Below are 23,539 nucleotides of genomic sequence, written 5' to 3' on the forward strand. Positions count from 1 at the left end.
TATCCAGAGAAGAAAAACATTATAAATCTGATCATGTTTTGACTTTTATACATTCTGATCACAAGACATATGAAAAGTCTTAGCCAGTTTGAAGAATAAAAAGTACAGATTTTATTTGTGTAGAACCACAATGGCCGCCATTTCTGGGCGACGTGACAATTGACGTTACTCACAGCCATGTTTTATTGCCTTTATCTCAACCAGAAAGGTATCTTTTCTCAATCCTGACTGAAATTACTATCTATCAGATTTGAGTGGTTAACACTAGTACACGACATGTGTATCGTCTCAAAACGGTGATTTGCTTTGGAGTACCTGATGCTTGAAATTCATTTTAAAGTTTAAATTTTAAGATTTGAGTCAAAACAAATGTCGTCATTTGAAAGAGAAAGAAAGAGAGAGAAAGAAAGAGAGAGAGAGAGAGAGAGAGAGAGAGAGAGAGAGAGAGAGAGAGAGAGAGAGAGTTAGTAAACTCGATAGTTCATCTTCCGTTAATGAGCCAACCTGATTATTCACATGGCGGAATTAACTAGATACAGAAAATTAAGTTTATGTTGAAATGAGTCGATCTAGAAAAGTTTTAAATTCCATTTTGAGCATCAAATTCACTCTTTTCACTGAATGTAGATGTTTACTTCAACACAACTTTTATAAATTAACCAAAATTTTGAGCATCAAATCCACTTCGACATAGGTAATGTACGTTTTGAGACAATCGGTCCCAAATCCTAACTCCACCTTTAAAGGGTTAATCAGCGTCGTTGCGTTGTATACGGTCGAGTGTTGCGTGGGAGAAGCAAGACCACTCATTCATTCCCGATTCGTGGCCCACTGGAATGCAATGGGATGTACTCACTCACGTCTCTCAATGAGCGTGGTCACTTCATTTATACGTGATGCATAGCGGGGATTATTGCTATTGTGCTTTCTTTTTTTTTAAAAAAAAAAAAGGTTCTTGATGATTTTGATAACGTGAAATTGGTGATCACTCAAAATGATTTTTGATTCGAGATGGGCATCATGGACTGGATATTCTATTGATATTTTAATTTATTTTATTTTATCTTCTTTATACACATAACATGTAAGTTATTAAATAATCGTAATCTGTGAATCAATTTCGTTGAAATTCGCCTCTATGTTTATATCACGTTGTTTATTATAATTAGATTTAAAAGATGATCAATTAATAACATTTATAATTTGGTAATAATAATAATAATGATAATAATAATAATAATAATAATAATAATAATAATAATAATAATAATAATAAAAGTAATAATAATAATAATAATAATAATAATAATAATAATAATAATAATAATAATATGATGATGATGATGATAACGATGATAATATTATTATTATTATTATTATTATTATTATTATTATTATTATTATTATTATTATTATTATTATTATTATTATTATTATTATTATTACGATACAACCAACATTTTTCTTATTCAAATTTATTTTGTAAGTCATAAAATTTAAAGAAAATGAACAGTGTGTTGTAGAGCATGTTTTGATAAGGAAATTATGTATCGCAAAAACTTACTACTATTGTGTTTGAGTGATAAAAGATCTATTTTTGTTTTAGTTGGGTATGAAGTTTTGGGGAAAATCCTGAAAATGGCTGGTAAGGAGATAGTTAGCCAATGTTATAAATCTTACCCCTACAAAAAATACAACATCATTTATTAATCGTAATCATTGGGATTTTTTTTAAAAATCGATCTTTACAATTATTAATTAGAGCAATTTTATAGAATAATATCCGCTAAACCTGCTCCAAGTGATTTACATCGAATTCCAAACCAACAATTATACTTAATATCTAAGAAGATATTACAAATTTCCGACATAAACAAGTTATAACGGCTAAGTACCAATTATACACCTTAAGTACGATGAGAGAATTTGAGTAAAATGCCATTACCAAAGGACTCAACCATTCGCTGCTCAGAGTGGGACTGACTCGAAGCCGGAATATAAACTTGAGCTTTTTGTAAATATAAAATAGAGCAATATCCACAAAACGTGCCCAAAGCGCTTTACAACATACCGGGCAGAAAGCGAGTGTCTTATTATTGTTATTATTATTATTATTATTATTATTATTATTATTATTATTATTATTATTATATTATTATTATTATTATTATTATTATTGCTATTATTGCATGAACAACAATGGAAGCAGACTGGCAGAATTTTGTGAAGAATACAACTTCATTATTGGTGGAACTTTCTTCCCACACAAAAACATCCACAAATTGACATGGAAATCACCAGATGGGAAAACAGAAAGTCAGATAGACCATATAATTATCAACAGAAAATGGAAGAGCAGCTTAAACGATGTCAGAGTCAGACGATTGGCAGACATTGGAAGTGACCACCATCTTGTCACGGCCAAAATCTCTACTAAATTGATGAAAACAAAAATAGCAAAACAGAAGGAGAAACGTTTCAACATAGATAAATTGAAAAACCCAGATATCCAAAACAATTTCAATATCTCAGTAAGAAACAAATTCAGTGCAATACAAGATATTACAAACATGACAATCCAACCACGTCATGCAGGAAAGTGCCACTGAACACTTAGGACACAATAAATCCAATACAGAGAATTGGATATCAGCAAGGTCATGGGAGCTCATTAACCAAAGAAAATCAATCAAACTAAATCTCCTGAACGCTAAATCCCCCCGACTGAAAGAAAGGCTATCCAGTGAATACTCATTGAAGGATAAAGAAGTGAAAAAATCCACAAGGAAAGACAAAAGAGATTTTGCAGAAAATTTAGCAACTGAAGCAGAAAATGCAGCTGTAAGACAAGACACACAAACACTATACAAAATCACAAAAAAGCTCTCGGGAAACAGAAGTTATGGTCAAGAGAAACCATTAAAATCCCAAGATGGTAGTGTCATCACAGACGAAAAGGAGAAAATTGAAAGATGGAGAGAATATTTAGCAAACCTTCTGAACAGACCAGACCCATCTTCTTACACAGATATCCCAGAAGCAGAAATGGACGTAGAGGTTAATCTTGGTCCAATCACTGAGCATGAGGTGCACGAGGCAATACAACAACAAAAAAATGGCAAGGCCCTAGGTATTGACAAAATCAGTGCGGAAATGCTTAAAGCGAACTCGCAAGAAATGTCCAAAATTCTCAGTTAATTGTTCACCAACATTTGGGAAAAGGAAGAAATACCAGAGGATTGGCAGAAAGGCATCATCCATAAAATAGCCAAGAAAGGAGACCTAGGAAATTGTGCTAACTGGCGTGGAATCACACTCCTGTCCGTAACGAGCAAAATTTTTAATAGAATCCTTCTGAAAAGAATCTCACCTCACATTGAAAACATTCTTAGAAAAGAGCAGGCAGGGTTCAGAAAAGGGAAGTCATGTAGTGACCACATATTTACCCTGAGACAAATCCTGGAGCAAAGCATTGAATGGAACAGCCCCCTCTACACCATTTTTGTCGATTTTGAAAAAGCCTTTGACAGCTTACACAGAGAGTCCCTGTGGAAAATACTCCGCCATTATGGTATACCGATGAAGATAGTCAACCTAATCAAAGCAATGTACAGCAACTACCAATGCCAAGTGATCTGTGGTAACAATTTAACAGACAGCTTTAATGTAACAACTGGTGTAAAACAAGGCTGCATACTCTCCCCGCTTCTGTTTATCCTGGCTCTAGACTGGCTCATGAAAAATACAATTGATGGTAAGAAGAGAGGCATTCGCTGGACATTGACATCCTTTCTGGAAGATATAGACTACGCAGATGATATCGCGTTAGTTTCCAGTACACACAGAGACGCCTCAGAGAAACTAAACGTATTACACAAGAACGCCTCGAAAATTGGACTGAAAATAAATTTCGATAAGACTGTGTACATTAGGGTGAATCCAAAACATGACAGTGAAATTAGGATAGATGAACATATAATTGAAGAGGTAACAGAGTTCTCCTACCTCGGATCCAAAATAACAGACGACGGAAATGCAGAACACGATATCAAGCACAGAATTCAAAAGGCAAACCAGGCTTTCGGCATGCTGAAAAACTTTTGGAAATCAAAGCAAATAAGGAGAAAGACAAAGCTGGAAATATACCAGAGCAATGTTATAAGTGTACTGCTTTATGGAATTGAAAGCTGGAAAATAACATCCTCCTTAATACAGAAACTAGAAGCCTTTCAGAACAAGTGTTTAAAAAGAATTTTTAATTTATTTTGGCCTACAAAAATAAGAACAGTGGATCTATTAAAGAAAGCTGACTGCACTAGCATTGATAGCCAAATAAAAAGAAGAAGATGGCGTTGGCTGGGTCATGTAAGGGTCACTTCCCAAGACAGCCTTGTACCGGACAGCAGATGGGAAGAGAAAGCGGGGAAGACCCAAAGAAACCTGGCGAAGGACCATGGAGAAAGAATTAAAGGAAGCAGGCCTGTCCTGGAATACAGCCACCGCAAAAGCAGCCGATCGCAAAAAATGGAGATGTCTGGTGGATGCCCTATGTGCCTCAAGGCCCGAAGAGGATTAAGTAAGTAAGTAGTAAGTATTATTATTATTATTATTATTATTATTATTATTATTATTATTATTATTATTATTATTATTATTATTATTATTATTATTATTATTGCTATTATTGCTTGTTATTTAAGCTATAAACGATTACTTAATTTGTTCAGAGAGATGTTATGACTAATGGCAACGGCCTAAAATAAACATTTGATTTGATTTGATCTTACCATGACCACCTAGCCGCACAGAGATTGTGCTATCTTTCTAGAAAGATAGATGCCTACCATTTGTATTTTAGATTCTACACTGTTTTTGACTCGTATTAATTTTTTGCTATGTTATTTTAGATACATCTACCTATGTATTTCATCACATAATACTGGTGTATTTTGCGAAAGAGGATTAAAGAAATGTTGGGGTTTTTTTCTGGTGGGATTTGTAATGCGAAGTTATGGGGACCGAGAATTCGGTACCGTAAAATTGGATAGAGAAAAGATTATAGATGACCTCGCTTATTGGATTGGGATCAAGGGACAAAGAACCGGAAAAAATGCTGTGCATGAAACAGTTCCAAACAAAGCAAAAAGAAAATATGTTCATTAAAAAAATAGGGTTGGAATAGGATTCAATAGTCTGATGTCACGTCCGCCCAGCAACGAGCGGCTTGGTTCTAAACAAAGAAAATCGATACTTTTCCAAGGACTCAACTATGCGCCGAGTGCGAGGCTCGAACCCAGGACCTTCCGATCCGAAAGCGAGTGTCATACCACTAGACGACATAGCCGCATAATACACCAGCACAATAATTTAATTAGATGAGTATCTGCTTGCAATAACTTTTATTTCCCCACAAATATGCGGTTTTCCCCCGCCTCATGCTGTTCTTTTCGGGACGTTTTTTTTTCTCATATTAAAATTGAGCTTTTATATATATAGCGCAATATCCACTAAACGTGCTCAAGGCGCCTGACAAAGTGGTCCCTGGCCAATAGCAACATATAACGTATAGAACGGGACATGACGCCTTTTAGTCGATATTGCAAATTATTTTTTTCGGACAGAGACAACGCTGTTAACGACCAGGTACCCATTTTACACCTGAGTACGGTGAGAAAATGTGAGTAAAGAGCCTTCTACAAGGACTCAACTATGCGCCGATTGAGGCTCGAACCCAGGACCTTCCGATCCGAAAGCGAGTGTCATACCACTAGACCATATAATATAATTTTCTTTCTGTTTTGTCTGGCTTTGTATCATACACGCCATTTTATGATTTTTATTTTATAGATAGTATGCGCTTGCTTAAGAAGTTCACAACATTGCCATCCGGAAGTATGACTGACCAACACACAAAACTATGTGTAATCTTGAACGTTTATAGTCTGGTTAATACAGTTTAGTGAGAATTATTCACAAAAGCGGATGGCAAAAAGTAATAACAAAAGTCCTGAGTGACGTCAACTTCAATCTATCTATATTAGTGCCTGCTGCCGAGTTTGTCAGGCTGATATTTTCAGTACAAAGGGGTAATAGGGGAAATCGTGAGAAACGGAAAGGCAGGAATAGCACGGCATTTACGCTTACTGGACCATGATAATGATTATGATGAGGATGACAAGGGAAATATTTCTATTTTGGTTGTGCTGGTGGAGATGATGATGATGATTAAGACAATAATAATGTTTAGGATGGATGACGACGAGGATGAATGGAATTTCTGTGCTGGCTGTAGTAGTGGTAATGCTGGTGACGATGATGATGATGATGATGATGATGATGATGATGATGATGATGATGATGATGATGACGACGACAACGTCGACGACGATGATGAAGATGATGAAGATGAAGATGATGATGATGATGATGATGATGATGATGATGATGATGATGATGATGATGGTGATGATTACGATGATGCTTATAGTGGTTGTGGTTGTATCCAAGGCAGATACGTTTGCCTGTATCTTTTTTACCAGGTGGAGCTGTAAATTGAAATATATTATCTATATTCTTTACGAAGAAAGAAATGGTTTACTTGACTTAAGGGCAATTGTATAGCAAATCCGATGCACTCCTGCATCCCTGGCAAGATAGGCGTCCCATTGCACTTTGTTTTTAAATATCCTGTTCCTGGGCAGAATATTACGTCACAAAATTTGATTTTTTTTTTTTTAACAAAGAAAATTGACCATATATATAGCGCAATGTCCACTAAATTTGATCTACCTTAGCCAACGGCAACGACTAACAAGTCGCAAGACGAGACGACATGATGCCTGGTTATCGACATGAATTAAATTGTTCGACTTACTTACTTACTTATCTGAACCAGCGACCACCTGAGCTCTAGCCCTTCGGTCTAAATTGTCCGACAAAGACAATGCTGTCAACAACCAGGCACTCATTTTATACACATAAAAACGGTGGGATAATGTTGGTAAAGTACCGTTTCCAAAGATCTAACTATGCGTATCCGGTCCGAAGACGAGTATCACAAGACCGCATAGTCGAATATTCTATTCGAAGTTCCTGGGTTCGAGCCTCGCTCGGCGCATTGTGAGTCCTTGGAAAAGACTCTTTACTCACATTCTCTCACCATACTCAGGTGTAAAATGAGTACTTGGCCGTTAACAACGTTGTCTTTATCCGAAAAATTGTAATATCGCCTAACAGGCGGCATGTCCCCTCCTACATGTTAAATGTTGCTGTTGACCGGGGATCCCTTGTAAAGCGCTTTGAGCGCATTTAGTGGATATTGCGCTATATAAAAAAGCTCCAAAAAAAAGATAAATATTCAAGCCGGCGATCACTAAAAAGAAAGGATCACTGGTTTCCTTGGGCCCTGCTAACAAGGACTCTCTTTTCGTTTTAAAGATATTTGTTTCGTCGTCTTGTTTTTGTAACGTTATTTTAATAAAGAGTCGGGCTATGATGAGTTAACTCACTCAATCCTAGAGACTTTTGCTAGCTTTTCAAAATTGGAAAAAAAATGTATTAAAAATGAGCATGTACATAGTTTTATTCAACTGTACCATGAACATGCAAAAACTATAAAACATTAGCTTTGATACTACGATTATAATTTGTCTCAGAGAAATTTAATAAATAGGCAAGATGTAAAAGTAACCCGGATAAACTACGGATATAGTCGGATTTAGGGTTGCGTGACTTAATGAAGGCTGAAGTTGGGTCAACCCAACTTTGACCTTTCCTTCGGGTTTTGTCCGCCAACTGAAATTATCGAATTTTTAGATTCTGTAAATTGTTCTTAATTTTATATCACTAGCGATTTTACATGGTTTTTGTGTCTGAGTTTCCTGAAATACCAATGTGTCCTATTCCGATAATATTAATCTCTTTACTCCTGAATGTGACCTTTTATGGGGATGGACATGGCCATTAAAAATTCAACACATCTGAGACCCCTAACCCCGTAACTTTCATAGCCTGTTTCCAAATAGATTGATAGATCAGAGAAGGCTAATGCCTTAGTTGATGTCATAGGAATACGCGTCAACAGTTGTGACGTAACTTCCCCCGTAATGACGCATGGTTACTTAGTAACTGGTTCTAAACTATCGGAACAATGGCGGACGCCCTTATGAAACATTTCTCCGACGAGCATAAAAGCTTATCCAGAGGAAAAAAAAAACATTATAAATCTGATCATGTTTTGACTTTTATACATTTTGATCACAAGACATACGAAAAGTTCTAGCCAGCATGACGAATAAAAAGTAAAGATTTTATTTGTTTAGAACCATGTGGGCCGCCGTTGCTGGGCGACGTGACATCAGACTATTGAATCCAATTTACATCGTCATATAGTAGACTCTTATCGTAAAGCATTTATCAAGCCTTCGTAAACTCATGATTTGATGTATCCAGAGAATTGTGTCCAAATACAAGGCGACGACTATTAATAGAAAGTCATTCGTGAATTGTTTTATTAATAGTTTACCAACGGATTATTCTTTTTTCCTGAACACTTTTGAATAACAATGTGACATTGAATGTAAACTTCAATCTAATATACGAAAACCGGGATAAAATGGACGTTTCGGGTTTCCCATTTATCAACAAAACAGGATGAATGAAACACTACAGACAAGTGAGATAAGGTGGTTGTTAACAACGCCACTACCACATTATCTGATTCGTCTGTAGTGTTTCATTCATCCCGTTTTGTTGATATAGGGGAAACCCGAAACGTCCATATTACCTGTTTTCGTATATTAACTTGAAACGTACATTCAATTTTACATTGTTAGTTATTTCTTCGAGCTTCGAGCAACATGACACCATTTACATTTGAACACTTTTGACAACAATTAATACTTCACTTTCTTTTGGTTGTCGTTGCTTTGCAGTGTGACGTAATCTTTGGGATCGGTCTGGCTGTAGTTTTACGAAGGCTACGTGGCCCATAACTATCGATCATTTGGGGTTTTTACCCCCGCAAACTGAGTGTACAAAAGTAAATTGGATAAAATGATTACCTTTAAAATTTATGTTAGGCTTAGTCACGAAAATAACAATGCTCTAAGCGGTTTAGATTTTTAAAAAAATCTCTTGATGACGAAATACTGTATACCTAATTCATAGGACGGAGCATTCCGCTTTTTATGTACCAGGAAAATTTATAAACAAAATCCACGCTGCTTTAAAAATTTAAGATTTTTAAAAGAAAATTATCACAGGATGTTCTCCCAATATTTGCCAGATTTCATTTATCCAACGTCCATTCAGGACATGGAATGCGCTTGATTTTAATACAGAAATTGCTGAAAGAATAAATGCTTTGTATGTAATGGAAATTTACTACATATTAATATTATGATTTGCTTGAGGAATAGATGAAGTAGATGAAGTATTGTGAAGCGCATTGAGCATGGTAAATTCATGGAAATGTGCCATAAACAAAAACTTTCAAAATTGTTGAATTTAAAATGTTGTAAAAATACTCAAACAACGAAGAGCTAAATAGCTTATATGACAGGCAGGCCCCAAAGAGTGGTATTCTAAGGTCATGGCATGGCCTGAACTGTTCAGGTGTCTAATTGGGGTTCGCTTTTCCTAGACCTTGAGACGAGAGATAACGATATTTTGGCACCAGTGACATTTAGCAACACAGATCCGTACTTTTTAGTTGATGGGGGTTTATTTATTTTTTAAAAAATAATTGTTGTTTTTTTAAATCTATTTTTCAGTGTGTTATTTAGGTCTTTAAAGACATTCTTCTTGGTCCAGTTTATTCTGTAGGACTCCCTTATTTCCTAACCGATCACGAGATCTTGACGTTGCGTTTATTATATTACTAAAGGTCACTGTTACCAAATTAGTAAAACACAACGTTTGATCATAATATATAACAATCACATATCGCCCAGGGTACTTACTAACACACCCCCCACACACACACACACACAAAACACCCGTCTTCATACCGGGAAACAAGATCAGTCCTCCTCTCTATGCATTTCCCATATGCCAGAGACCGGATAAATGAACCACTGACTTTGTCTATCTGTATCCATATAGCTCTTTAAGTACAGCCCTAAAGTCTGCTTTGTGTAAGTCATACAGTCATCTACAAGTTTTAATCATTTTCATTATCAAATATTAACTCACTTAATCCTAGAGATTTTAGCTACTTTTCAAAATTGGAAAAAATGTATTTAAAATGAGCATCTACATAGTTTTATTTAAGTACCATTAGTTTGTAAAACCAAAAACATTAGATTTTATATAATTTGTCCCCTCCTCCATAATTTGTCTCAGAAAAATGTAATAAATAGGCATGGGGTAAAAGGTAACCTGGGTAATCTACGGATATAGTCGGTGTTAGGGTTGACTGAGTTAATGGTGTGAATTTTATAAAGCGATTTGAGCACGGTTAGTGGATAATGCACTATAATAATGCTCAGTGCTCGATGTTGTTGCTTTTATATTAAAAATCGACCGTTTATATATGGGACCTATCGCCTCAATCTTGTATTGTGTCGGAACTAGCAAGATGTCAGGGGCAGCGTGGCTCAGTGGTACGGTCTTTGCTTCCAACCCGAAAGGTACCGAGTTCAATCACCTCGCCTTAGCTCACTTTGAGGCGCTGCTCTGCGGCTGACGCCTGGGTTATTCCAGTATTCCATTGGAATAGACCCTACAGACAAATTTCCGGTTGGGGATGAATAAAGGGAATTTTATTTATTTATTTTACTTTATGTCGAAAAGTGAATTTAAAGTTGTGAGATCCGAAATACCATTTTGTGATTTTTACTTTTTAGGAGACTGTATTAAAAGACCGTATTCCTAAATAAAACAAATGAATTAAAACCCAAGATAATTAATTAGTTTAAATTTTAGCAACTAAATCATCGCGACAATAAACCCGTTTTTGAGGAAATTGGTAACATTTAGGGTGGATTGTAATACTGAGCTGTTAGAAGCTATGGACTGTAAAAAGTAATTAACAAAATTGAATAAAACAGCTTCGAAAAAAAAAAACCAAATGTGTGGCTATGTGGTCTTGTGGTATGACACTCGCTTTCGGATCGGAAGGTCCTGGATTCGAGTCTCGCTCGGTGCATAGTTGATCCTTGGAGAAGACTCTTTATCACATTCTCTCACCGTACTCAGGTGTAAAATGAGTACCTGGCCGTTAACAACGATCTCTCTGTCCGAAAAAAATGTAATATCGCCTAGCAGGCGTCATGTCTCGTCCTACATGTTAAATATTGCTGTTGACCAGGGACCCCTTTGAGCACGTTAGTGGATATTGCGCTATATAAAAGTTCTTTTTTTAAAAAAAATACGGGACGCTTCGGGCTACAAAAGCCTTCTTCGGCCAAGATCTTACTTCTTACTTACTTCCGGTGCCATCTCTTATGTAGAGGTCGACTTGAAATTATTGTACACCACACTTCTCTGTTGCATGCTTTTTGGCTACATTCAGCAGCATAGAATCCACTGATACAGCCTTTCACATCACCCATACATTTCTTGGTGGTCTGCCCTCTGATTTTCTGCCTTCAACGTTGCCTTCAATCAAAAAAAATATTTCGTAATGAAGTTGTGTCTTTTTACATGACCAACCTATAGATAGAACGAAGTTGACGTCAATAAGGTCTGTGTCATTGTTTTTTGCCATCCACTTTTATGAGTAATTCTCACTCAACTGTATTAACCAGACTATATACGTTTAAGGTCACACATACTTTTGTGTGTTTGGTCCGTTATACTTCAGGATGGCAATGTTGTGAACTTCTTAGCCAAGCGCACACTATCTATTTCGATTTTCTTGATGAATAACAAATGCAATAAAAATACTAATATATCACATAAATCCTAGACAGACAACAGAGAAGTACTTGGTATGTCTTGTCCTCAAACCTGCCAAATATTATTTCTTTGCCGTTTGTCTGGCCTTAACAGATATATTATCGTTTTTATTGTTTTTGTCACTGGCTGAAGGAGGGTTTTGAGCCCAAAAGATTCCCTGTTTGGTATTTTGTTCTTTGTCGTTCGTGTTTATTTTAAATTTTGTTCATAACCGTGTATTATATGGATTGTCAATCCTAAAAAGTTTGTCGTGAGGAAACAAATGACTTTGATAACGTGTGCAAAACAGATAAGAGAATTTAAGAGGAAAAACAGGGTCCTGGAATGATCAGGCATTTTACACATAGTTCATTCGTTTCTAATTTGTTATCATTTTCACGCTGGCATAGCCGGGTAGTCTTATCACGAAGACAAATAACAAAATTCCACTTGATAACATAGCTCATTCTCAATTCCGCTTGATCTCGAGATTGTCGGAAAAAAATAAATTTCATCGTTGCCATGGTCACTGGAGAGATTCCATTTGAACTGACAATGTAAGGAGACATTGAATAGGCTAATTTATTGGGCTTGAAATCAAAAGAGTCTGAATTTTTATTTGTTGAGTGCTTGACCCAGTCATCAGAAAGTCTGCTCCTGTATAAACTTTGATAAGTGATGAATTCTTTATCGCATCGGATAATACATCGCGCACTTTGGAAAAACACGTATTTAATATTTTGGCCAAAAAACAACCCGAAAAAAAAACAAAAAAACTCGTCCTTCAAATGTCGTTCTTTTAAAATAGACCTAATCTTGTCAAATACTCTCAAACCTGGGACTTCGCGAAATGCCAGGTTTGAGAGTGTTTGAAAGAAAGAAAGAAATTGAGCTTTTATATAGCGGAATATCCACTAAATGTGCTCAGAGCTCTTTACAAGGAGTCCCTGGTTAACAGCAACATTTAACAGTAGGACGGGACATGACACCTGTACGGCGATATTACAATTTTTCGGACAAAGTCAATGCTGTTAACGGCCAGGTACTCATTTTACCCCTGTCTACGGTGAGAGAATGTGAGTAAAGAGCCTTTTCCAAGGACCCAACTATGCACCGAGCGAGGCTCGAACCCAGGACCTTCAGATCCGAAAGTGAGTGTCATACCACTAGACTACATAGCCGCACAAGATTAAGAGTCATTTTAATCGATCAATATTTGAAGGACGAGTTTTCTGGCCAAAATTTTAATTACTTGTTTTTCCAGAGCTCGGCAGAATCCAAGATCGTATCCAAAGTGATGACATAATCCAACAATAAAAGATTTCGAAATTCTATCTTAAATGCCAAACTTTCTCCCAATTGAATTGCTATTCGCATCACTATCTAATAATAAATAATTGTCAAGTTAAGAAAGATAAAACTAAAAGAGACCAAAAGAATATTACAATATTACTTAAGTCGTATTGATATTGAAGGGAAGTTTAAAAATAGGATGTCTTTTGAAATGGAAATATCATTCTCAAAACGATCAAATGATTGCTAATCTGTTTTTAACAAAGAATAGACGTCTATATATTATTTAAAAATGGAATCGCCTAGATAAAATCATAGCAATGGATAAATTATGGTATTTTGGTTATGATGGACAATAAGTCTAATTAGTGTGCAAAGTAAAGAAAAACGAGAATTAGGAACATTTCAATAAAGTAATAAAAAACCAATTAAATTGATTAATATATTAGTGCGGCTATGTGGTCTAGTGGCATGACACTCACTTTCGGATCGGAAGGTCCTGGGTTCGAGTCTCGCGCTCGGCGCATTGTTGAGTCCTTGAGAAAAGGCTCTTTACTCACATTATCTCATCGTACTCAGGTGTAAAATGAGTACCTGGCCGTTAACAGCGTTGTTTTTGTCCGAAAAATTATAATATCGCCTAACAGACGTTATGTCCCGTCCTACATGTTAAATGTTGCTGTTGACCAGGGACACCTTGTAAAACCCATTGAGCACATTTAGTGGATATTGCGCTATATAAAGCTCGATTTAATAGTTTCAAACAGAACTGGATGGACCGACTAACTGTATAATCAAAGAACAATTTTTACTTATTATTTAGTTTTTCTTTTCTTTATGAAACAACCTACCTTCGTGTATCCTTCTGTTGAGCAATATTTGGGTTTTTAAAGTTAAACCACAGCATAACAGGATCGAGTGTGCGAGATGTTTTCCTTGTACTTTTTGGATAAGCATCTCGAAAGTAATATTTAGGCTTGCTGAGTCAGTCGGTTTGTTTGAAGAAGATTGAGTGAGGTCAATGGCCGAGTCGTTATTATCTTTTCACAACGAGCATAGTAAGAGGTCGGACGTTTGACAATATTAGCATACTATAGCTTTGTGTTGGTTAACTCTCTCCTTACCAGCTATTTTCAGAATTTGACCCGAAACTTCATACTCACCCTACACCCTACACAAAAATAGATTTTTCAGCAAATAGTAACGAGTATGTGCTTGTTTTGTTCAGAAAAAATATCTCTGCAACACACGCGAATTTTTATAGTTATAACTATAACAAAAATGACATAAGAACAAGAAAATTAATTGTTGGTTATACCGTAACGAATGTGACGATTTTCCTTTGGGTGGTAGGGATAGGGTTAAATTATGCACCGACATTTTTTTGACCCTAAAAAACTTGAGCATTTATATATTGCAACATCCATTAAACGTGCTCAAATCACTTTACAATATATATCTTAAGCCAACAAGGCGAGACATGATGCCTGTAAGGCGATATTTTACAATTCTGTTCCGACAGAGACGAGGCTGTTAACGGCTAGGTATTCATGTAACACCTGAGTACAGTGAGAGGATGTGAGTTAAGCACTTTAAGAAACCCAACCTCGCTTCAAGGGGACTTCGCCCTGGACGAGACGGTCCTGAAGGACGATTTCATACTTTGACAGAGACCGCTCAGTACGGCTAGATTGTAATGAGTATGTGACAAGTGTGTGTGTTAAGAATAAACTATAAAACATTTCATATATCACCAAGGACAGTTGATGCATGTAAAGGCGAAGATTACTTTTTTTGACAGCGCAATTAAGGTAGTTTAAGTGACCTGAGTCAGTGAGGATGTTGTTAGCATATTTCTGCTCAAATCACTTTCATGTATATCTTGCAACAGACGAAGAATGATGCTTAAGGCATATTACAATTCTTTTCCGACGTACACACGTTTACGGTAGGTATTCAGTTAACTTCGAGTACAGTGAGACAGATGTTGGAGTTTAAGCACTAACGGCTCAATCACTTTACAAGTTCTTTAGACAACAGGACGACGTGATGCTGAGGTATTCATCTTTTACGACAGAACAACGTTAAAAGCTTTATTCATGTAACACCTGAGTACAGTGAGAGGATGTGAGTTAAGAGCCTTTACCAAGAACCCAACTAGGCGCTCTCAGAGCGGGACTCGAACCCTGGACCTGGCGGTCCGAAGACGATTGTCATACTACAAGACCGCATCCACTCGACAGATGTGTGAATGAGTATTTGACAAGTGTTGTGTGTTGAAAAAGTGCTATAAAACAATTCGCACAAACAAGGGACTGTTGATGTATAGAAAGTTCGAAGATGAGCTTTTTAGACAAGCGCATAAGATAGTTTGAAGTGACCTCACTCAGGTCTTTGTTATTTTTTTTTTGCCATCCACATTTATGAGTAATTCTCACTAAAGTGTATTAACCATACTATAAAAGTTCATGGTTACACACAGTTTTGTGTGTTGGTCAGTTATACTTCCGGATGGCAATGTTGTGAGCTTCTTAGCTAAGCGCATACTATCTACAGTCTGGTTAATACAGTTTACTGAGATTACTCAAAAAAAAACAATAACAAAGACTTGAGTGACGTCAACTTCGTTCTATCTACAATGGCTGTCTTAAAACAATTAAAAAGAGTGCAGTGGTGTTAATTTCGTTCCTTCTATTCTATTGCCACAACAGAAACATATTGACCCACCGTGATGCATGGCATCTCTGACTGACGTTTAATGAGTTGAAGAAATAAACAACTGGATGTTTTTTACACGTTTCTTCCTTCCCTATATTATTCCATCGAAATGCACACGGGCGTACACAATTTACACGCGTACCGTTATTACAAACTGTAGGTGTAAAGATAGATAATGCGATTCTTTCATGTCTTATGGGAGAGATCGATATTAACTTACAATGTGCTCGAGGTCATTGGTCACATTGCAAAATGTGCTCAAAGTGACCCACATAGTGAAAAGTGCTCACAGTTTTCGAAATATCGAACATCACGAGTGGTCATTTTGTTCAGTTTGACACATGTGTATGTTTACAACTTTCATAAACAAAGCAGTGCGTTTACATTTTTAAAGAAATATCCAATCGTTGTACAGCAACAAATCATGTGATTGGTGACATTTGTTGGACGAAAACCTGAATATAGATCGCTCCCATTAAACCAATTATTCATATCGTGCCCAATAACACTACGAGCTTGCGAGTATGTTTTATTGCACGATAAAAATATAACGAGTTTAATAAATACAAAGGAATGAAGGAATACGTTTATTCCACCCCTCCAAGTAAGTTTATTAGATATTTTGTGACCAATGGGAGCGATCTATATTCATGTTTTCATCCAACCAGTTCATCAATCACATGATTTGTTGCTGTCCAACGATTGGATATTTCTTAACAAATGTAAACACGCTGCCTTGTTTACAAAAGTTATAAACATACCAATGTGTCAAGTTGAACAAATTGACCAATCGTGATGTTAGATATTTCAAAAACTGTGAACACTTTTCACTAAGTGAGTCACTTGGAGCCCATTTTGCAATGTGACCAATTACCTCAAGCATATGGAAAGTTAATATAGATGATTGTATGGTAGTAGTACTTGAATTCGCTATAATTTGTATTGTTCCCCATCTGAATGAATGACCATTGGACCCAAAAAATAAAAACGTTGGATTTGTCTTCACTTGTTCAGTTCTTTATCTGACACCGATGCCTGATCCTTAATTTCTTAATTTTTATATTTGTTTAATAAAAATAAATGGAGCAACTCAATAAATGTCTTCGTCCTTGTCCTCTCGTGTTCAATGTAGGCCTATGTGTTGTTTGATGGAAACGAGGGGTTACAGTGTAAAACGCGTACTCTTGTGAATAATATACATATTAAAATTGTCCCAACTATCGGGTTCCTCTTTAGTGTAATGGTCGCACGTCTGACCGGTAATCAGAAGGAATGAGGTTCGATCCCCATTCGAAGTTGACTCATTTTTGGGATGTTTTCTTTTCCTTGCATTTTTCTTTCTTCCTTTGTCTGATATCTTTCATTCACACTTGTTCAGGTTTTTATTCATGCGTACCAAAAGATTATTTATAATTCCACTCAGCTACCACATTTCCCACCAATAAAATAGGCGCAAATATTCTGCACTTATTGAATAAAATTTTTTTCAACGCGTTCAAAGAATTATTCAACGATTAGGTATTAACTAACAAATGATGGGGTTTTCCATGGGAAGGGTGGGAAAAAATTTGTTTCTCTTTTATCAAACTAAAGAATGCTGTGGCATGTTTTTTTGTGTTTATAACTTCATTATAAATATTTAAAGAATCGCTTCAATTCCTTTAGGTTTCAATAAACTGTTTATTGCATGCATTATTTCAACATTATAAATTGAAAGTGAGCGAAAGATGGATTCTTCTGCTACTACTACTACTACTACTACTATTACTACTACTACTACTACTACTACTACTACTACTACTACTACTACTTCTACTACTACCACTACTACTATTACGATGTGTATAGTAAAATAGAAGGAGTAAAAATGACTGTTATAAAAAGATACAACACAGAGTAAACGAAGAGTATTAAAAACAATTGGTAATATTTGATTTGGTGAAGAGAAACCCCCCCCCTCTCCCCCAACTTATATTTTGTAATATTTTCAATATCAACTTGATATACTAAAAGTGCTTTGCATGAGTCCCAAGCCGAACAGCATCACTTAATAGGGCGAAACATAACACCTGTTAACCTGTTTGATCAAGGTGCTATGATTCGTGATTAACCAATAACCAATAACCCCAGGGGTCATGTATCCATGATTACAATGGGCGGCATATGTTGGTTTGCACGACCACTACACCAACAATAACAACAATAAAAAAGAACAATTACTACTACTACTACTACTACTACTACTACTACTACTACTATACTACTACTACTACTACTACTACTACTACTACTATACTACTACACACTACTACTACTACTACTACTACTACTACTACTACTAACTATTCCTACTACTACTACTACTACTACTACTACTACTACTACTACTACTACTACTACTATAACTACTACTACTACTACTACTACTACTACTACTACTGCTTCTACTACTGCTACTACTACAGTTATTTTGTATTATCATCATCACTGTCATCATCATCATCATCATCATCATCATCATCATCATCATCATCATCATCATCATCATCATCATCATTATTATTATTATTATTATTATTATTATTATTATTATTATTATTATTATTATTATGACAACATAGAAAACAGCAACTGCTTCTACTACTATTTCTACTACTACTATTAATACTATTACTACTACTACTACTACTACTACTACTACTACTACTACTATTATCAATACTTCTACTACTATTACTACTACTACTACTACTACTACTACTACTACTACTACTACTACTACTACTACTATTACCAATTCTTCTACTACTATTACTACTGCTGCTGCAACTACTTTTGCTACCACGACTGTTACCACTGCTTCTGCCAGTACTTCTACTACTACCACTTATATTTTATTACCTCTACAACCATTACCACTTCTCTTACAACTTTTACCACCATTACTACAACAACAACAACAACTACTACTACTACCACTACAACAACAAACTACTACTACTACTACTACTACTACTACTACTACTACTACTACTACTTCTACTACTACTACTATACTACTACTAATACTAATACTACTACTACTACTGCTACTAATACTACTGCTACTACTACTACTACCACTACTACTACAACTACTACTACTGTTACTGCTACTACCTCTGCTACTACCACCACCACTATTACGAGGTATAGTAAAATAAAAGGAGTAAATGACTGTTATAAAAAGATACAACACAAAGTAAACGAAGAGTATTAAAAACAATTGGTAATATTTGATTTGGTGAAGAGACCCGACCCCCCCCCCCCCACCCACCCCCTCTCCCAACTTAGATTTTAAAAATATTTTCAAAATCAACTTGATATACTGAAAGTGCTTTGCAAGATGCCCCAAGCCGAACAGCATCACTTAATAGGGCGAAACATAACACCTGTTAACCTGTTTGATCAAGGTGCAATGGATAGACTTTCAAGGACTCGAATGTAAACAATGAATGTAAAATATAGACTGAAAGAACGGAATTACATTTAATGGGGAAATCTGTTTCTATCTTAAAAATAAAATAGGGGGTCTCATTTATCTATTAATCACTGCAAAGTTAGCACAAGCATTAAGTCTCCTGTAGGGCATTGAACCTGGTTTGTCCTAGGGGATATTTCTATGAGTTACTCACTTTGCTATCTTACATTTAGCTTATAGCATTTTAACGACCTTTGACCTTTAAAATCTTAGTTATTTGAAAATTATTGTAATGGCCTATTGCAGATATCGTTTAAAAATAAATCATAAAAGTCATTTCCGTAATTGTAGAACCCATCTCTTGGGAATTACTAAGCCAAAATTTATTATTCTGATCTTTGTTCGTAAAAACGACCGAAACTATGATTTGAGTTTCTTTTGATAGTCCAGTTGGTCTATGGCAATGAATAAGTGAGATTTTATGTTGTGCAATATCCACTAAAATGTACTCAACAAAGCGTTATATAAAAGTTTCTTAACAATATCCGCCAGCCGAATATAACGTATATTCTAATACGCAGAACTATTTGAAGCCTTTAACTCACTCAATCCTAGAGATCTTTGCTACTTTTCAAAATGGGAAAAATGTATTAAAAATGAGCATGTACATAGATAATTTTATTCAACTACCATTAACATGTAAAATCTAAAAACATTAGCTTTGATACTACGCCTATGATTTGTCTCAGAAAAATGTAATAAATAGGCATGGGTAAAAGTAACCTGGGTAAACTACGGATATAGTCGGTATTAGGGTTGAGTGAGTTAACGCTTGTAGTCGGATGATAGAATTTAACGAGAACCAATCATTAAAATTACTGTCTTAATCAAAAACAAAGAGCTGTGTGACGTCAATGATATTCCTTCTATAATTTAACGAAGACTAGGTAGTGTCTGATCAATGTTCGTGCACTGCCCTGCCTTGCAATGTTATATATATCCTTTTTACTTTTCTACTGATTCGAAGTAGGTACAGCACGATAGAGAAGGAGATATAAATTTTTTAGGCGATTCATGGCATTGAATGAGATGTGTGCATTCAATTAGTTGCATGTTTGATCAAGGCTGAGGGTCACCATGGGTCACGGATAGGAGTCTAATACATTCTGTGAGTGTTGTTTAGTGTTGTTGAAGTAATATAATCTAATCACTTACAGTGTTTTGCTTGGTCGAAATAATTTTGTTATGACAAACGAGAAAGAAAGAGAGAGAGAGAGAGAGAGAGAGAGGGAGAGAGAGAGAGAGAGAAAGAGAGAGAGAGAGTTTATTTAGGCCTTTCAGATCAATAGCTGAAAACATCTTTCTGAACAAATTGAGAATAAAGAAATTGGTAGTAATAATAATAATGATAATAATAATAATAATAAATAATAATAATATATAATAATAATAATAATAATAATAATAATACATAATATAATAATAATAATCATAATCATAATAATAATAATATAATAATAATAATAATATATATAATATAATAATAATAATAATAATAATAATAATAATAATAATAATAATAATATAATAATAATATAATAATAATAATAATAATAATAATAATAATAATAATAATAATAATAATAATAATAATAAAAATAATAATGCACAAAAATGTAAATATACAACCAAGAACCAATAGCAACAGTTTAATATTAATTTGATAAATTGAGATTAGTCCGAACTTGTGTGTGTATATTTAAAAGATAGTATTTAATTTAAATTAGATATTAGATGCAATTAAATTACATGAATCTAACTTGGCTCGAGAATGTAAAGCAAATACAAGATGTGTATAGAAATAGGTCATTTCTAGACTTAAAAGAAAAACTGGTGTCTGCGCCTTGCTAAAAGATGACTGTACAACCAATATGTCTGATAAGGAAAAGGCTGAAGTGACAAATATATGTTTCTCAGATGTTTTTGTAAAATAGGATCACGCAAATATCCCATTCGTGGACATTAACAACGATAGGAATTATATTACTGATTTTTCTATTTCGTAAAATGAAATTATCGAAAAGTTGTTATCACTTAATGTAACAAAAATCATTGGTCCGGATGGTCTCCATCCTCATTTCCTCAAAAAGATTGCGACGCAAATAAGCCATTCCTTTTTATTATGTTTAACTAATCTCTATCAGAAGACTAACAACAAGAGATGAAGTGAGTAGGAAGACAATATAAATAGAGAATAAAACTTTTTCGCGGCGGTGATGGGGGTTTATCAACATAAGTGCCTGCTCCACTCACTCTTCTGTATCAGAAGACTGGAAATTAGCCAATGTAACTGCCATTTACAAAATAAAGGAAATAGAAACGAACCTGGAAATTACAGGCATATTAGTTTAACGGGTATTTTATGTAAAGTTATGGAATCCATTCTTAAAGATAGAATCATGATTTTTTTTAGAAAATCACAAAATGTTAAGTATCTAATCATCAAAAAAAAAATAATAATTGAGATTTTATATAGCGCAATATTCACTAAATGTGCTCAAAGCGATTTATAAGGAGTCCCTGGTCAACAACAACATTTAACGGAGGGGACATAACGCCTGTTAGGCGATAATACAATTTTTCCGACAAAGAGAACGCTGTTAACGGCCAGGTACTCATTTTACACCTGAGTACGGTGAGAAAATGTGAGTAAAGAGACTTTTCCAAGGACTCAACTATGCGCCGAGTGCGAGGCCCGAACCAAGGACCTTCCGATCCGAAAGCGAGTGTCATACCGGACCGCTAGACCACATAGCCGCACAGATTTAGAGAGAAACGCTCTTGTGCAACTTTGTTTACATTTTGAAAGATTACGTATACCAGAGGCGACAAGTAGTATAAAATATACATTCCAAGCTTTCAGACCAAAATAAGGCAGAAGTCATTTTATTATACGAATAGTGAAAACATGAAATAGTCTCTGATTTAAGACAGAAAAATGCTTGTTCTTTGAATCAGTTTAAAATCTGGGTCGATAGGGAGTTAATGTCTCTGAGTTTTAAGTATGACTAATATTTTTTTATTTTATTTTACATTTATAGAAAAATTAAATAATTTATTAATTAATTAAATTTAATTTTGTAAATTTATTAATTATTTGTTTTTTGTTTATTTTGTTATTTATCCATATATCTTTTAAACTTTACATTGTCATGTGGATATACTTGTTTCCATTTCTTTCATGATTTGTAGACTCGTTTGTAAATAATGACAAGTAAAATACATGGAACAATCTTAAATCATCATAATTTATCATAAACTCATGTATGATTATTATCGTTGTTGCCGTTATGATTATTATTGTTATTAATATTTCATTATACTATGAGCTTAGTACATTTATGATTCATTCAATTGTGAACAAGTTTCAATATTCTATAATAGTTATTTTCGAATTTACATTGTGTATTGATATATTTATCCTTATATTGAAAGTTGTGCAAAACTCTTTGTAAATGATACAATAAACAAGTTATCAAAGATATTGTAATTATAAACTATTGTATAAGGTATTTAAAGGATGATTCCTATCATATTCAGTCTGTAATAAGATAAGATAATATTGTAATAATAACAATAATAGTAATAATTATAACAATAATAATAATAATAATAATAAATAATAATAATAATAATAATAATAATAATAATAATAAAATAATAATAAATAATAATAAAATAATAATAATAATAATAATAATGATAATGATAATAATAATAATAATAATAATAATATTAATAATAATAATAATAACATTACATGAATCTAAATTGGCTCGAGAATGTAAAGCTATTACAAAATGTTTCTGGAATTATGTAATTTCTAGACTTAAAAGAAAAACTGGTGTCTGCGCCTTGCTAAAAGATGACTGTACAACCGTTATGTCTGATATGGAAAAGGCTGAAGTGTTACATATATGTTTCTCAGATGTTTTTGTACAATAGGATCACGCAAATATCCCATTCGTTGCCATTAACAACGATAGGAATTATATTACTGATTTTTCTATTTCGTAAAATGAAATGATCGAAATGTTGTTATCACTTAATGTAACAAAAGGCATTGGTCCGGATGGTCTCCATCCTCGTTTCCTCAAAAAGATTGCGACGCAAATAAGCCATCCCCAT

At 34.6% G+C, this 23,539-nt stretch overlaps 1 protein-coding gene across 1 annotated transcript in view; it reads left to right on the forward strand.

Annotated features, from left to right (window-relative positions):
* Positions 1-848: 848 nt before the first annotated feature.
* The window catches only part of LOC144967126 (uncharacterized), a 37,390-nt gene continuing 14,699 nt past the window's right edge, over positions 849-23,539 (forward strand). The window contains exon 1 of the mRNA XM_078903972.1: positions 849-1,084. The gene's annotated coding sequence lies outside the window, so the exon portion shown is untranslated. The remainder of the gene's footprint in view (positions 1,085-23,539) is intronic.

This window comes from Berghia stephanieae, chromosome 3 (assembly GCF_034508935.2).
Source record: "Berghia stephanieae isolate SIO BIC M18660-M18661 chromosome 3, UCSD_Bste_1.3, whole genome shotgun sequence".
NCBI lineage: Eukaryota > Metazoa > Mollusca > Gastropoda > Nudibranchia > Aeolidiidae > Berghia > Berghia stephanieae.